Source organism: Haliaeetus albicilla, chromosome 1, assembly GCF_947461875.1.
Source record: "Haliaeetus albicilla chromosome 1, bHalAlb1.1, whole genome shotgun sequence".
Classification (NCBI taxonomy): Eukaryota; Metazoa; Chordata; class Aves; order Accipitriformes; family Accipitridae; genus Haliaeetus; species Haliaeetus albicilla.
In genome coordinates, this window is record NC_091483.1 from 25128397 (window position 1) to 25143817 (window position 15421).

The 15421-nt window shown below is 47.2% G+C and overlaps 1 long non-coding RNA gene across 1 annotated transcript; it reads left to right on the forward strand.

Moving 5' to 3' along the window:
• Positions 1-1835: 1835 nt before the first annotated feature.
• On the forward strand, positions 1836-12119 carry LOC138685213 (uncharacterized). The gene is made up of 4 exons (XR_011324499.1): positions 1836-2175; positions 3032-3493; positions 5607-5827; positions 10203-12119. It is a non-coding gene; the product is annotated as an uncharacterized lncRNA (long non-coding RNA).
• The last annotated feature ends 3302 nt before the right edge of the window (positions 12120-15421 follow it).

Below are 15421 nucleotides of genomic sequence, written 5' to 3' on the forward strand. Positions count from 1 at the left end.
TCCTTGGGGAGTATCTGTAATACTGGCATGCTGAAATATCCAGGTGTTGTGTTCTCCTTATTATCCGTATTTACATGGAGCTGTAGATAGGAAAGCAAAGGAAGAGAGGAAATGGCAATACACTGTATGTCAAACAGATGAGTGTTGCTTCCAATAGTTAAATGGCTAGAGGAAAACTTTGCAAAGATTTTAAATTACTGTATTTACATGCTATATAATTTGTAGTCCAGGAAAACTGGAAAAAACCCAAAGCGAGCTTCATTATTAGTATCATAAAAGAAACAGTAAAACATATTGCATACTGACAGACTTTCTAAACTATCAAGGAAGTGTGAGTGACAGGAAAAAGTTCATCAGAAGACAATGGCAAAGAATGAAAGGTAATTTAGTAGGAGATATGTACCCAATTACCTGGGAAAGCAAGGAAAGGAGGAAGGAACAGTGTTTACTAAAAGTAAAGACACAGCTGAAAGTGTTCATTATTAAAATTGCAGTTATTCTCCCCTCACTGCAAATGCTGTTGGAAAAGTAAACCTGCTGGTAGGTGAAGGTATGGCTAAGACATGGGAGGCTTGGAAAGTAAAGCACAGGCTCTGCTTCTCAGGTTAAAGTGGTCAAAGAAAGTGAACACCAGAGCTTCCCAGCCTCTTCCAAGATGCCACCTCCCCACTACCATGGTGAGCAGTCCTGTCTTGTCAGGCTCAAGTGACTGCAATGCTGGTTCATGGAAAGGGCAATCCACCCTCTGCTCTTCAGCTCTTCTATTGTAACATCCTGACTTCTTTTTTTTTCCTCTTTAAAAAGCAAACCTTAAACGAGCTTTTCTGTTTTCCCCAGTGTGGATAATGATGTGATGCACAGTCCTCTACACCCAGATTGGCCCAGGCTCTCGCTTTCTGTAGAAGTTGGTCTGAAGTTTGCTGCTAACAGATCTGTATCAAAGAAGGGTCATCAAAGCTGAAGGCAGTGTAACAGGCAGCATCCCATAGGTACTCATGATCTAGCTATATTTGCTGTAAGCCCCACACCAAGCCTGCAAAAATGAATAAAAAGACTCCAATTCATGGAAAGCTAGTTCCCAAACATGTATTATTAAACACAGCAGCTTTCAAGCATCTCTGTTTATGTATGTAAACCTTCCTCAGGGAAAGTGGGCCCAGAGTTCAGTGAGACTAATGGTCTGTATGTAACAGGTTGAGCTACCGTGCAAAGGTTCGGAGGATCAGAGGTAATGGTGTTGGAAATCTCAATGGCAGAGAAGTGGTATCTCACAGCAGTAGGATGGAAATTGCCTGCCTCTCTTTACTGTCTTAAAAATGAAGAAGTTGGCTTAGATGAGGTTTTAATTGAATTTACCTTTTCCTTTCATCTGCTTTTCAGTCTTCTTATTGCAACTTGTAAGGCTTCTCCAGCTTCCAGGTTGACCAGGTTTAGGGCTCAGAGAACAAGTCCTGCATTTTGGGGAGGGGCTTGAAAAACAGAGCCCAAGTCCTGTGTTTTGGGAGTTTGAAACCAGGCTCATCTGGGCAGCTTAGGGTCTTGAAAACAGAGCCCAAGTCCTGCGTTGTTGGGGCTTGGAAGCAGGTTCATCCGGGCAGCTTTGGGGTTTGAAAAAGGAGGCTAAGTCCTGTGTTGTTGGGCTCAGAAACAGTCATGTGGTTTTTGGAGGCTTGGCTCATTTGGCCAAGCTTACGGCTCAGAAATCGAGGCGAAATGCTGAGTTTTGGGGACGCAGAAACAGAGACTACTGTTGTGTTTCTGGGGGCTTGAAACCAGGCTCTAAATTTTGGCCAGTTTTGGGGCCTGGAAAACAGAGACCAAGTCCCGCGTTGTTGGGCTCGGAAGCAGAGACCGAGTCCTGTGCTTTGGGGCTTGGAACCGGGCCCGCGCTGCCGCTCCAGGCCTCGGCGTGTGGTGTGCTCGGGCCCGGGCCCGGGCCCGGAGCGCCGCAACTCCCGCCTGCGGCGCCAGGACGGAGGCGGCGAGGCCGGGCTGGCGGCTCCGGGCGCTCGGGGTAGGCCGGCCCCGGCACGGTGCTGCGCAGAGGAGTCCGCCGGCCTCGCCCGGCGGGGAGAGACGGACACCGGGGCCGGGTAGCCCCCGTCTGCCCCCTCTTCCTATCGCCCCCGCGGTGGGGCGGCAGCGGCCGGGCCCGGCTCCCCCGGCGGGGAGTAGGTGAGGGGCGGGGGGCTCGGCCCGGGGACCGGCCGCGCCGGGATGTGGGAGAGGAGGCCAGGAGCGCCGGGAAGGGGCCGCGGCCCCGGAGGGGGCGTCTCGGGGCCGGTGCGGGTGGGCAAGGGCCGGTGCCCGGGCGGCCGCGCTGCCGGTGGCTCCGCCGAGGAGCAGGGGGAGCCGCGGGGCTCGGCGGAATAAAGCCCGGAGGGCCGCAGCCCGGCGCCCGCCGTCCTCGCCCGCGGCCACGCGGGGCCGGGGTCCCCCCGGCCGGTTCCCAAGCGCCGCCCGGGGCTCCCGGGGCCGTCCCCGACCCCACACGCGGGGCTGCGGGGGTCGGGGCTCAGCCCCGGGGGCTCAGCCGGGTGTTTGTGGGACGCGAGACCCGGCTCCTGGGGCCGGTGTCGGGGCTCCGCGGCACGGACCGAGCCAGGCGTTTCCCAGGCTTGGAAGCGGAGCCCAGGTCCTGCGGTTTTGGGGCTGGGCTGGGGGTTGGAGCAGGGACCGAGTCCTGCGTGTTCGGGCTCGGGAACGGAGACCGCCTCGGCCGTTTCGGGGGTCACACCCAGGGGCCAGGTTGGCCGCTGGCGCAGGGGGGTGGGAGGGCGCTGGGGGCTGGGCAGGGTGCCTGGACCCCCGCCGGAGGTCGGGGGTCTGGTCACGTTGGTCCCCAAAGCTTGGGAGGCCGGCGTGCACCAGGCCGAACTCAATGACTGAGACAGTCTCTGGGGGAAAAGGCGCTTTTCACACCGTCTTCGCGTGTCCAGCTCTTTATTCGAGGTGGGTACAACAGCCGGAATAGTCATTAACTCATTAGTCCCTATTTAGACAATGTACAATTCTGACAGTTCATATTCAGGTTGTGACAGTGATTGATTTATGACCCTGTCAAAAGCCAAGGTTGTTTGTACAAGCACAAGCTGTAATGAGCTGAAGCGGAAATGAACTGGAGCTGGAACCACAGACCAACTGGAACTGAAATGAAGCCAGAGAAGATGAAACCCAAGTGGAACCTAAAACTTGCTGGAAGCAAGAACAAGCTGGGGGTGCACCTGAAACAAGCCAGGGGCAGAAACAAATGAGCTGGAGCCACAGATGAACTGGAGCTGCAAACAAACTGGAGCCGTCCATGAGCTGGACCTGAAATGAACTGCAGCTGGAATGAGCCAGAGCTGTCCATGAGCTGGAGCCACAAATGAACCGGAGCTGTCCACAAGCTGGGGCAGAAACAAACAAAACAGGGGCAGAAGCAACTGACCTGAAGCCACAGCCAAGCTGGAGCCACGAAGTCCCTGCAGTGTATCCGAGTGGGCAGAGCCAGGTGGCTGCAGGCAGGGCTGTCCCCAGCCATGTGCAGGGTAGGTGGCAGCATAGTCCTTGGCACAGGCAGCCTGGCTTCTTCATGGGGGCTCCACACCCCACATCAGGTCTCTCTGGTATGGGTGGCTTCTGGCATGGCTGGGGCTCCTGTGTCCATCCCTGCACAGGGAGAGATGTGGGACAGTCAGAGCTCCCTGCGGTGTGGCATGGCCCAAAACACCCCCAGAGCTGCTGCCCCTGCAACCACTGCTGCCTCCTGGGCACAGGCAGCTCTTCCCAGCCCCTAGCCAGTGGTTTTGGCAGCGGCTCTCTGGTGCTGCACACCCACAATGGGAGGGGAAGGAGAAACAGGGATGTGCCACCAGAAACATCCCATTTCTCCCTGGGGAGAGTGGGTGAGAGCCAGCATCTGGCTGAAAACCCACCTGCCCTGTGCAGCAGCAGCAGCACAGACCTATGACCAGCAGCCCTGGGGCTGGGGACAGGGCTGGACCCTGACAGTGCTCGCTCCCACCTCCCTGACTAACCCGTTGCAGCTGCGGCCCTGCCAAACACGTGGCACTGACCTGCCTGGCCTGGGCTCAGGGTGGCCTGTGGGGATGGGAGCTGTGGGGCCACCTGGAGTTCCCTCTGTGCTCACAAACAGCCTGTGGCCATGGGGGGAACCCACCTGGGTGGGCACAGGCCCTGGTCCTGAGCTTCCCCAGGGACATGCACCAGCACCCATAGTGACCCACCAGCTCTGCTGGCACCGGGACCCCTCCTTTCCCCCAAGGGCCCAGCAGGGACCCCTGCCAGGAGATGGCATCTGCCCTCCCCATCCCTTGGCTGCCCTGCTGGCAGGATGAGGGGCAAAGTCAAAGTGCCCTGAGCACAACATAGCTCCCTGACCTCCAGCCAGGTCTGGCTCCCTTGTGCCTGCTCGGTCCCAGCACCCTGCTCCCAGGGCCAGGGACATCACCCATGACCCCTGCCTGCCCCTCCATCCCCAGGGACCCTGCAGGGACCCATCCCCTCCTGTGGCACTGGAGACTCCCCCGGTCCCACCGGCACATCTGGTCGTACCAAGCAGGTCTGCTTGACCGCTGCCTTGGGGGACTCCCCTCACTGGGCATGTCCTCCCCACTGGTGTCCTCCCTGGCACTTGCTGCCTCGGGGCCGTGCTCCTCGCCCAGGCGCCGGGATGAGCCTTCCCCACGCTCCGGCCCAGCCACGCGGCCTCACCTGTGCCGCCAACACCTCCCGAGGGACCGGCAGCACCGGGACGGCCGTAGCTCCCCGTGCCCGGCCGGGTCGGCTTCACTGTGTCACCGACGGGGCTGCAGGCGCCGGCGCGGATCCCTGGAGCGGCCTCTGCTCCCACCGCAGCACGTTTTGAGTGGAAAAAGGTGGTTTTCAGCAGAAGCAGGGCTTCGTGCAGGGCCCGGAGCCGCCCCAAGGCCCCACCGTGGCAGCGCCCGATGCTGCCGGCTCCAGCCCTCGGGCATCGCCTGCGAGGGTGACGCCGGGCAGGGCTGAAGGGCTGAACCCTGGTGGAAACTGGCTCCCCCCCCAGCAGCAGCTCCCACACACACTGGTTCGAGCTCTCCCCAGCTCCAGCAGAGCCAGCGCCAGGCCGGAGGGGTTTGTCCTGCCGGCAGCTGCTCCAGAAAAGAGCTGGGGAGAAGCAAGCAGCTGGGAGGAGGGAGCCTAGGGGCAAGAGGGGTCACCGGCCGCCCTGGGAGACCCCCAGCCCCAGCAGGTTTCCATTTCCCCCAGGGGACATATACCCTGGCACAAATATTTATTTTCTGTGCATCTGCTTGATAATGTTTCATGTCTGTCTCACATAGACAGGACAGGAAAAAGACAGCAAGGAATGTTTTACTGACAGCCCAAAAATAGCCAAGAAGTTTATTATTAAACTGCTAATAAGAGCCACTGTTAGGTGAGGAGATCAGCTGGATGATTTACTGAGATGTGGTACTTCAGGGATGCCCATGTGCTGTTAGGAATCATTGCTGGGGGTTTTTTTGGGGGGAGGGGGGAAGCAGGGCAGGGAGAACCTTGTGCGTATTGTGTCAGACTGATGTGGTCATGCCACTCTGCTTTTTCTTTTGAACCTTCACCTGCAGGTTGGATCAGAATTGCAAAGATCGGTGGTTAAACGCTGATGCTTGACCTGCTAGTTACTGCCATAAGTGCTCTATTACTGAAAGGCTGTGGCTTTAAACAATAGGTTACCTCCCTCCCAGAAGCACGGATTTACCAGGGGACACATCACTGGGCGACAGAGGCCCCCTCCAAGCATGTATTTGGAAAAAATCCACCACAGCATCTGGACTCCTCTGAAAAGGTAATGCAGCACAGCTCACAGTGCTGCAGCCACAGTTGTGATGACTTTTTAACAACAAACTAAGCTGTGACAAATGAACCCCTGCTGTATTTCATCAGGTAGTAAAGATTACCTGTTTCTTCAGTCTACTGTGGCAGACTTCTTTTTACTTCCTAGCACGCTGTCTGGCACCATTTCATCATTTATTTCAGTCAAATCCCGCTGGCTGATATTTTGAGGGTTCATAGCTTTACCTAATAGCAGATCTGGAAAGTCAAGCTTGTTTTTTGAGCAAGAACTGTATCTTTGAATGAGGCTCCCATGCGCAAGATAATGATTTTTCTATTGGTGCACTAAAACTCTTGAATCTCATTTCTAGGTATTCCCATTGGAATTGAAACAGCCAACTGCGCAGGATGTAACCACTGTTGGATGATAGCACTATCCTTTCTGCAGAGCTCCCCATGTCCTGCCAACAGCTGCCCAGGCAGACAGAGTTCAGGCTGTGCCTGCCCAGCAGGTTCACCAGCAGAGCTGGTGTTTTCTAATGACGTAGTTGAGGAACATTCAGGCCAGTAGAAACATTTATTCTTCTTACTGGAACTGAGACCAGTAATTTGTTACTGAGCTGAATTCAGACTGGTTACCTACACTTTCACAGATCTTGAAATAAGCTCCTGAAGCATGGGCCTCCAGCAAAAGTATGAGTGGGAAACATGGTGAGGTACTAGACTGGGACTCTGGAGGGCAATGCTCTGTTCCCAGCTCTCCTGTAGATTCCTCTGATCTCAGATTAAGTCTCTCAGCTCCAACTATGACCACTCCATACCTCCCCAAGAAAAATACTGTTTTCAACCCTCTGCCTTTTTTCATTAGATATAAGCCTTTAGAAACAGCTACAGCTTCACAACAGGATTTTACAGCATCAGATGCATAGAGGTTTGCAGGTACTGATGGCAAGTAAATAATAACATATGCTTCCTTCATGTACAGCCTTTGTGGTAGTGGACTCTGCCACAAGGGGGATCACTGATCACCCTACAATAACATTGCGTATGTTGACATAGTATGACATGTCTAATAAGTTATCTGGAAGTGAATTTCTTAAATGACATCTTTTCAGTGTGTTCTCTTCAGCCACAAAAAAACCCCACATACGTGGTTTTAAAGAGGGCATGCATAGATGTTTTAACCACACCTACCAACAAGCTTGGACTACAGGTCTGCTGTTGTATGTTTTCCAGAGAACTCTGTGCTCTGAAGAGCACATCACAGAGATGGAGAACTTTTAATATGCATGTTGAAGCAGCATAAACTTGCTGGTCTCAGAATGTCATCCAACTTAGCTTTGATATTTCCTTAAGTGACCTATTTTATATATGTCCCTCTTCCTTCCACCTTTACAAAGGGGGAGATGAAGTCAAGTCTTTCTCCTTCAACAGAAGTAAGGAGGAATTAATCAAAGTTATATGATACACTTACCCAAAGTTCTCGTCTTTGGGCTACCCCTCCTTTAAAGCTGAATTCAGACTCCCATGTTTTCCTAAGCCTGTATTTTTTCGCTCACTGAATGAAGTACAGTAAATAATGGCACCTGTAACAGTTGCTTTGTGGCCTATGGATTTACTGAGTAGGAACTGGGTTTGAGTCATTTAGTCCAACTGCAGAAGCCCTACAATAAGCTCTGAGGTGATAGCAGTTGTGGTTTTCCTGGTGACTTGGATTAGATCTGAATTGTTAGCTAGAGCTGAAAAGGTTTCCCTTGTGCTATGGCTCTCACGAAACGCTGTTTCTGCCCAGGCATCTGTGTGCTGCTGAACTGCACGTGGAAGGGGAGGTATGTGCTGTAACTGTTGAGCAATTTTTGTTAAACTGAAAAGGGAAGTGTTACTCACATCATTGGCCACGAGATTATCAGCTTTTATGGTCACAAGTAATTTAATGTCCAACCCAGGATGCTGGGGGCACATTGCTACAACATACAGTTTATTGAGCAAACCAAAAGCAAGCAAGCAAGCAGAATTTGGCAGTAACTTAAGAGCCTAATCATTTAACTCCTTTCTTTCTTCCACTGCAGTGATGCTAACACAGATCGTTATCAGCATGATTGTTCAATAGGAAGTAATATCACTCCTGCCTCCAAGCTGGAGAAATCAGATATTTGGAAGCAGAACAGTATTAAGCAAATTATAAACTGTGTTATCTCAGAAATGAATCAGTTAAACCAGCCAAAATCAGAGCAAAGATAGGGTTAGATAATCTCTGTGTGATACACAGTAGTGCAACATGTTGACAACAACTAGGACAGGGGAAACAAGGAAAAGGCAATCTCTCCAGACTACTTAACATGCCCACCCTGCACTGACATCTCTCGAAAAGCACAAGCAAAACTCAGCTTAGCTTTTAGTTGTAGCTGTACCAGAGAACTGGAAAAAATCTGCTTCAGAGCCAGAGTCCTGTCTTCCCCTCTTGCATGCAACCATCCCATAGTAACTCTTATGGAAACAATCAAGCTTTATGCTAAAAGCTGTTTCCAGTTCTTGCTGTCACTGATGCTACTGCTTCAGAATCTTACTCAAATGAGGGTTTGAAATTTTTCCTAATATCTGGACTAAAGTTACTAACAGTTTTAACCTAATTGCCCTTCAGCAAACGTCACCCTTTTGGTTAGTTTCCCCCACTATGTTTTGCCATATGACTTTATTTTACCTTTACAAACAAGCCAGCTTCCATAAGATTTTCATTTTCAGGAAATCTCCTCTTCTGTACCAGATTGAGTTTGTTATTTTTTTATATGTATATAAAAAAAATTTAACAAAATTCAGTGCAATGCTATGACTTGTTACATGTCTATAGTAAAAATATATTTTCCAGAACATGCTAGGATTATATTTTCTGACAGCCACATCTTATTCTTAGTTCCTGTTTATCTTGTGTTCAGCTAAAGCTTCAGCTATCCTCCTTTGTCACTTTCAACAGATAAGCTCTTAGAGTGCCTTATGAATTCAGAACTATATGATCTTGCACAGCATACTATGAAATTTACCACCTCCTCCCTTTTTTTAACTCCGAGGCATTCTTGCATAACCCTTCCTGTTGCTTCTGTAAGTTTATTACATGCCTAATTCTCCTGCTACCATCGCTACTGCAAATATGAACATGACAGGTGTACAGACCCCACTGTGAAGAATTCTCCTATAAAATTTCTTCCAGTCTGACAGCTTTTTCTTCATTTGCCTTGTCTTAGTTTGAGTTATTTTACACTTTTCTACCCACATAGTGTAACTAACTACTTTACTGATTTACAGGTAGGCTAGATCTGCCACATTTCTCCTGGCTATGAAATCAGTTATCAAAAATATACAGCTCTAAGAAATAAATTCACATTATATTTTATCTAGTTTTGTGAATAAGGTAAGTTTTCTATTATGGAAATACCACATAGAGCATGCATGTGGGAAGTCTCAAGTAAGCAATTTTAGAAAAGCACAGCACCTTCCTAATAACTCTAAGGAGTCGGCTTCAGGCGATTGGTTCAACAATTTCACTGTTCAAAAGGCAAACTAGGAAACACAAGCAAAAGATACAAAAGTGCTAAACTTCCTGGAAAAGCCAAATACAGGAAAAGGCTTAAAGCTATTTTTATTTTGTTTCTTAAAGGAGAAGACTTGCATATGAAAGTGTCAAAGCCCCATTATGATCGCACCAGGCTCAAAAAAGCTGAGCTTGCTGAAGATAAGCTCAAAAGTGAGCCATGAGGCACATACATAATTGAAATTCCTTTTTTGACACTCTGCATCCAGCACAAGTTAATGCTACTGCAGAGCTTGGTTCCTGCTTTGCACTGACCACAAACAAGCAGGGACCCCCTCTGAAGAACAGAAATGGCTCTTCTGAGACTAAGCAGGAACATGTTTTAGCATGTTAAAAGGGTCCAAAAGTATTCAAAAAATGCTCTGGAGTAGTTAATTTTTGGAGAAAACAGTGACTGAACTGATGCAGAGAGGCACTACAGAAGACTTTTCTCAGAACCAGGACAAATTTGCAGTTTGGCTCGCATGCGTCCAACCTGTGCATTGCTGAGAAGAGATGGAGATGTTTTGAGAGACCATACACAACACAGCCTACATACATACACAAACCAAATAAAAGCTCAATGTAATTACACAACCAATAGCTCTTCAGGCCACCCAGAACTCAGCATCAGTCCAGTCCTATTTTAAGTCATCTACAGCTGATTTTGTTCTAAACCGACAAATAACATGCTTGTATGAGTTGTACCTATTGGGTTTCTAATGTCACTGCCTTTCATTGCTGAACACCCCTCTTTGTGATCCTTGAAGTAATTTGATGATTTGTTCCCATCCTCACATGAGCTTTTGTTTTGTATCTGCAGGACACTTTTCAAGAACAGTTCTATGTGACTATGATAAAGAGAGAAGTGCACAACCCTGTACTTGCATCTGGGCTGGGGACCAGAATGGGAGCCAGGGAAATGCCAGGCACAGCTCAAGGAAGGAGGCAGCCCCTTCCATGATGCATGAGATGAAGGAGCTATGTTTCAAGAAATAAGATCCTACATAAATTAATATACTGCCTGCAGTATCTTTTTAAAAATCCTTTGTGAAGACATTTCAGACTGGATTTTGTAGTGCCAGCCTAAATAATACAGTGGTTTCCATTCACGTATATATTACTACTAGCAGAATATGAAGCGGACACTCCTAAAAGGAACAAATCCAAGGGTTAGTAAGTTTTTTGCTTGTGACAGCTCAATGGCCAGATGGAAAGGTAACAGATATTACGCATCTGTGAACTGCAACACTAGAATGGTTTTGCAAATTTTTGCTGTTAATAAAATCATTGAAGCAGGAAGAGATGACCAAGATGATCATCCCAATGTATGGCACTATTAACTGTTAAATTTTTCAGTGGAGTGCTTTTACAGTAATAAAGGCGTGGACTCTTGTGCCTGTGTACATATTCGATACAGTAAGCTCCATTTCTCCTCCACAAGATAAAATGCTTTTCAGAATTCAGCAATGAACAATGTTGATTCAGAAACACACAGGAGACGCCCATGTGCATTCAGCTGCTGAACCGGCCACTGCTAGGAAACAGGCCATAGCACAGCTCTTCAGGCAGCTGTAAGACATCTGGAAACCCCAGGATGTCCCAGGAGGTGGAATGAGAAGTGTTATTTAAAGACTCACTGTATTTTCATTTTACAAATGAATAGTTCAGATGCTACTTCTTTATTTGAGAAAGAACTTATTCTATGTATTCCTTATAAAAAGCCCCAAAGGAGAAAGGCAGAAGCCTATGCTTAGTTTGGTTTTAAAGTTCAGAGTCTGTTCTATTTCAGTCCATACAACTATGCACTTGGCAAAGGATTCCTCTTAAACCATCAATCAAAAATCTAGGTAAAGGCTTTACAATTCCATAGAGTGCCAAAATTATCCTTGCCCAGACACCGGCAGAGAGACAGAGGAAAGGCAGCACACCACTTCCCCTGTTTAAGGTCACTGGAGATGTGGGTGACTTCTGTTACAAAACACATTAGCCTTTGAAACAGCACTCTCATGAAACAGTCCCAAGGGGCTTTTTCCTAGAGTGCAGAAAACCCAGGATGCAGGTTTGCTTTTCAAACCCAGCATGGTATAAGCCTCGCTGGAAACACACCTTGGATCCCAGGCTGACACAGGTGACACACAAGGACATTTTTCTAGGCAGGACTAGAAAGGGCAGGACTGCTGTCCTCTATCCCCTGTGAACAGCAGCATCTAACAAGCTTTCATCAGGAGTGACAATGATGTGACTGAATAAAAACATAGCGCAAAAATGTCAAGACGGAAAATGTCATAGCTCAAACACTACTCAGGAGATAAAAATTAACTCTAATGTTCATTGAACACAAACATGAAAAAAAAACCTACCAGGCATGTAGCAAATAAATCATTAACAGTGCTGAAAGTGGAGGGAATTAAAGATTTCACTACTTCAGTGTTTTATGGGAAACGCCAAAAACCCTTTTTGCTTCTTATCAGATCCCATGACAGTTAAACGTCTCAATTCTGGCACACTTCTTCATGACTTACTTACTTTGTGTTACAGAGAAGGTTATCGCAGGCTGAAAACCCCCTTTGAATTTTCACAGTGATTTTGCAGCAAGGGGGTTTTGGACAGCTTCTTAAAGGAGAATAAAAGGACAAGACCAGTTAGAGGAGTGGGACCAAGAGCTATGCTGGGGTTTGGAATAAGCTCCTTCCATTATGATTTGAATTTAACCCGGGGGACTTTGTGCAAAAGCAGTACAATTAGGCATGCAGGACAAATTCTTCCTTTAGGGACTCCTACAGTGGGGGTTGTTTAGAACGCAGCAGCAGACCCAAATAAGCTCAGTCAGAAACCTGCTTTTAAATGTTACTCATCGATGCAAGTAAAAAGAAACAGCATATATAATTATACTGAAGCAGAGCTGATTCTGAGTTAAATGGGTTCTGATTTTCCCCGGGAGATGTCTGAAGCACTTAGGAAGGAAAAAGCAGCCTGCACTACCACTACACTTGAAGCAAGTGCCTTCTACCTGGCAATACCCACACTTTTTTCCTCTACTGTCTGTATTATTACACAGGGCTTTGGAGGGGAAAAAAAATAAAGGTGGCAGTCAGGAAGCTTTCAGAAAAGATGTGAGAAGGGTAGTGTCAAAAAGGATCTGTGCTACCAGTCTCAAAATTTCAGTGGAGGATTTAAAAATGCATTGGATTTTTTTTTTTTTAGTAACAAAGGAAGAACAGAGCATTTATAGCAGAGTTGCTCATGAAGACCTGAAGTCTTTTTACGGAGTCTTTAGCTTATTTTCTAGAGTCCCTTGCAAAACACTGTCATTACAACACATTGCTTAGTCTCCTGGGAAACTGCAGCATAGCCACCACTGCTCAAGTAAATTCTATTAATCATCTCAAGCCTTAACTAGACTTTAAAACCTACTTGCTTCTTCGCACAGAAATCCCCCCAGCTGGTAAAGCCCAGCTGACAAGACAGGTCTCAACAATGCTGAAACCCACGCCGAGTGCAGGGTCAAGATGCTAAATTGTCCAACAGTCCCATCTCCACTGAGGTATATGCATAGCAAGGAACAGACTCTCCCCAAAACATGTTAAAAAGCCAAAAAAAGCTAGACTAATGCATTAGCACGAGAAAAAAATGGAGGCTGTGAAGGAAAGCTAAAAAAATACAGCAATTTGTATGTACCTGTTGAAGACCCTGGGATAAGAATTTGTTAACTTAACTTAGAGTCAGGTTAACTCCATTGCTAACAGAGCTCAGTCAAATACCTTCTTATCTCTCTAATCACAGATGGAATGAAGAAACTAGGAATCAAAATGAAAAATTTTTTATTCAAACACTTGCATGCCTTTGGTTCTCTTATCTACTAAGCATCAAAAATGGGCAACAGACTCAAGACTGTTAATTTTTTTTTCCTCTCTGCAACAGGAAGATTCACAGACTTAATGAAGTCAGCTTAAAGGCATAGAAATGTTTGTTCTCTCAGGAAAACTGCATCATCACGCTCTTCCTAATCTTATTAGGGTGAGGACATGACCGCAGTATGCCCGAGTATGTTTCCACTCTTAACAAGAAGTGAAGGGCGGTTCTGTGGGTGCCCAGTGGAGAGGATAGGCAGAGTCTGTTCAGTAGCAGAAAAGTCCCAAGCTCAGAAGACTCAAATGCCTGAGGAAATGAGGTACTTGGCTAATGTCAGCTCTCGCTAAGCACCTAACAAGATGCATGACTACAGAAAGTGACAGCAAAGGAAATGCTGGAGACCTGCTTTAAGGCTTTCTGACACCAGCCAGGGAGCACTAAAGACACGCCAGTCTCTCCCTGTGACCTGCCATCCTGTATGCGCAGGCTATCTTCAGCCCTGCTGGTAACAGCTATTGACAGAGGAGCAGCTTTCAAGGATTTTGAACTAACAGCTTTTAGAAAGAACATCAGTGAAAGAATGACTTAAAAGGACAACCAGGTAAAATGTTCAAGATAAGGAATTAACAAGCCAAAGCACTAAAGAGCTCAAACCTCATTCAAGTCAAGAAGAGACTTCTCAATGTCCGATACTTACAGAACAGGATTTTGGTTGCCAAAGGATTTTCCTTACCTAATAATTCATCTCTTTGCTACAGACCTCTTGTACCTGGGAAGTATGTTCCAGCTAGCTTGAGGAAGATCGCTACATTAGAAAACAGATAATTCATTTGTGAATTAGGACAGAAAAATGGTCAATTTCCACCACCCATTCTGGACAGCATGCAAACCCACATCTCTTGTACCTTTGTCACCCGCACATCAGTTAACAGCTTCTTCTTCTACAAGGAAGCCCTCAACAGTTTGCCAGTGACTAATTTGGCTCCCTTCTCACACATATTAATTAAACCCTCAACCAAATGAGGACTGGAGGATGAACCCTTTTCCCTTGTAAGGCTTTAAAATGCAACTAAGAGTAAATGGTACGTCTAAAATATGCCTAGGCAGACACAGACAGGTTCCAGAAGCAGAAACATTTGCTGCAAGCAGTGTTCATTCTGAACACAAGGTGATGTGCCAGGCCAAGCCAAGAAACAATTGGGCTTAATTAACTTACATGTAATGAACATAAAACCTAGACGCTGTACTCCGTAACAGCTCTGTCTCAAACACTGTCCAATCAAATCCCTTGGACTGTGGTGTAACACTCTTTCCCCTTCCATGCCATTTGGACTCCTGCTATTTCAGTGATGCCTGGGGCTGGGCAAGATGTTTTCCCCAGCACCCTGGTAGCCTGCTGTACCTTGGGAAGGAGCCAGTTCACCTGAGGCTACACCAAGAGCAGCTCCTCTCATCAGAAGGGCTTTATCCTGTCAAACCCCTCCTGCCACTTGGGGGTAGGGGGGGAGTTGTTTTTAATAAATTCTTCAGGGAAAAAGCATATATTATCTCTGCTGTTTCACTTCCGTATTAATTGGGAAAAATATACAGGCTGGGGCTGATATAAAGACTTCTGATTAACTGCATACAAGACAAGAACATTATCTGGATAATACAAGACTAAAATTTGAAAAGACCACAAGCTTGCGCACAAGTTAAAAACACTATTGTAACTCCAATTCCCCTTTCCCATTCTCATCTCCTTTTGGTTCCTCTACATAAAACAGCTGATGAAAGCTCAGTTTCTTCAGAGTGAGTGCAAAAGGAATATTGATTTTATATGCATTTGGAGACATTCTTGGAAGAAACTGAGGTATTTGCAAGAGTTAAGGGGAAGTTAGCAGTCTACCTGCCTGTGTAAGCTTGAAACAAGCCTAAGCCACATGCTGCTTGACCACCTATTCTCAAAATCCTGGTGCCAATCTACCAACAGTTCTTTACCCTACACCCTAAAAAAGAAGTGACTACCCAGCATATATGTATTTTTTAAAATCCTCTGATTTCCTCCCCTCTGGTGTTAAGCAGGCACACAGTAAAACAAAATATCCAACTAAAAATAGATTTTTCTGCCTAGGTAGCTTTTAAGAAGACTAAATGATGAAAAAAGCCTGAACCCTTGGCACAGAGAGAGACTGTTCTAAGAGAAGA